Below are 2,682 nucleotides of genomic sequence, written 5' to 3'. Positions count from 1 at the left end.
CTTTCCCTTAGGTTCTCTTGTTACATCTTGTTGATCAAATCCTCTTCATCAATCAACTAATTAATAGTACTTGGATCTTATAAGTAGTTTTCATTCCTAAAACTAACATGTTTGACATCAATGAAAAAAAATGATTGAAAACATTCTTTTAACATTAATCTCCCTCTTTCAATCAATCTTCTTAATCAATGATCTTTTCAATCAGATTTCCAACACACCCCAATAGTGAGAAGTTAGGGTTTTTATATTGTATAAACTAAGTTTAGTACAATATTTTAGATTTCAATAAAGGGTATTCTTACCTATTGCTAAGGGTTCAAAAAAATTGACAAAGAAAAATTAGCCAAAAGAAACTAAAAAAAATAGTGCACAAGAGCCCAAAAGGAAGCCAAAAATAGAAAACTCAAGAAGAAAGGGGAAACTAACCTAAGATGAAGGGGAAATGGCCTATGATCTATCTATTGGTCTCTCTAACATTGTTTTCTATTAATGTCACACACTTAGTCATTTAATAAGCAAAGTCAGATAGTTATCACTGTGATCGAGCTACTCTATATAGGTTGAGTCATGTAAAGACTTGTATATAGACTTGTATATATCAAGCTTTGTAGGAGTCAAGAAAGTATGTGATCATTGAGTATTCTCAATATAAGTTAAATCTAATGTTGATAGAGTAGTTATAGCTTATGCAAGCCAATGCCAAGTGTTAGAAATTGTAAGTACTGAGCAACACAAAATTTACATATAAGTCAGGAATGATACAAAATTTGAGGTAAACCATTTCAAGCCAACATAGACATGATATTTAATATTTTTAGAGTTTTTTATAGAGCATTTTACATAGTTTATAGCATGGATCACAGATCCCTATGTTCCCTGATGAACAAATCAGATGGAGAGGAAAAACAAAGAAGAATATATAAAAATATTTATGAAATCTTTAAATAGGGCTGAACCTAACATAATTTTTCAATGATAGTTATGATATGGTGAAGATTATGATGAAAAGGAGTGAATAAGCTATTCATGCAATTCAAGTGTGAATGTGTGAACATTGCAGAAGAGGAAAAGAGTTCTATTATTTTAGAATAGAGAAAGCAACCTAGTCAAGCAATGAAGGACATAAAAGCTTTATCAGATCAAAGATAAGATCAGATTGGAAAGAGGAGATCCAACATTGTCTTATCAGAGAAAACAAAGGATCAAGTGCTAAATTGGTTTTAATAGATTGATTCAGGGTAAATATCTTAATAGTGTGGTCTTAATAGATCTTTGTAAATCTCCTAACAAAGTCCTTACTTTGTTGTAAGTGTAAAATCCTCTAATAGGCTAAGATCTAATAGTCTCAAAAGATTCTAATAGGTAAGATCCCTTATAGGTTAGATCATTAGATATGGTCAAACATTATAACCTTAGCAGGTTAGTTTTATTACTATAGTATTGAAGATTTTTGGGCTTCATCCCCACCCTAGTTTTACCTTCAATCTAAAGTGTTTTTGGGTAACCAAAATCTTTGTGTCATGTGATTAATTTTAATGCATGTGATTGATAGATCATATATACATGTTATTATAGTTTTATTATATAGGAATATGCAATTAGATAGGATATGGTAAATCTGGTGAATGCATTATAGAATTATAGAAATGGTTAAAGTGTTATAGATCCTCATTCATCCCCGGTCAATATCTTGGTGTCCAATTATGAGTTCAACAATTGGTATTAGAGATAAGTTCCCTTGGATAAGCTTAACAATTTAGAGTCAAGATCTTGTAAATGGAGGCTTTTAGATTGGAAGAAAACTATTGACAATCAAGTGATTGACATCCAACTCTTACTGTAGAAACTTGAGACAATAAGACAAGATATGAAGAAATGAATAAAAAGGAGAAAGGAAGCATAGGACACAACACTTGTAGATCTACTAGAAAATAACAAATTCCTGAATGAAGAAGTTAGAGGAATAAAAAGGGAACATGAGATTCAATCAGTAAGGTTATCTGAAGTAACTAAGAAAGAGAAGAATGGTGAGGAAGACAAGGTTGTTGCTAAGGAAGACAAAAGGATAATGGAAACTAGACTTGAAGAAAGGATATTTGATGTACAAAATATCATAAACACTCAACTTAAAATGATGAATCAATTGATGCTTGTGAATCAAGAGTTGAATAGGAAGGATGTGGAAATAGAAAATATGATGTCACAAAAGGATCTACTAAAGAATGAACTAAAAATTGAAAAAGAAATTGTGGAAAATTTCAAAAAGCTAAATGAAGAAATGAAATACTTTGAAAAAATAATGAGGTCATTTGACAACACTACCAGAATAGGACATTCATCAACCAAGAAAGAAAAACCATCCAAAAATAGAGAATTGAGAAATGCAAAGACAAAAGGAAAACCTACATTTTATCACTGTGGAAAACTTGGTCATACTAACATATGCCAAAGAAAAAATGGTATGAAAAGTCCTAAACCAAAGTTTACCAGTTATTATTTTTACTACAAGAAGTAAGGGCATCAAATACATGAGTGTGGGTCAAAAATGAAGAATATATCTACTGCACCTATATTTGAAGGATATTGTTATAATTATCAAAAGTATGGACATGAAGAATATGAATGCAAATCATAGACAAAATCCTACTAGACTAATCAAAGAAAGAATCATGCACCTAACAA

Source organism: Cupressus sempervirens, chromosome 1 (assembly GCF_028749045.1).
Source record: "Cupressus sempervirens isolate cs-2001-9-10 chromosome 1, ASM2874904v1, whole genome shotgun sequence".
Classification (NCBI taxonomy): domain Eukaryota; kingdom Viridiplantae; phylum Streptophyta; class Pinopsida; order Cupressales; family Cupressaceae; genus Cupressus; species Cupressus sempervirens.
The sequence above is the reverse complement of the archived record's forward strand: the minus strand, read 5'-3'. Positions refer to the sequence as shown.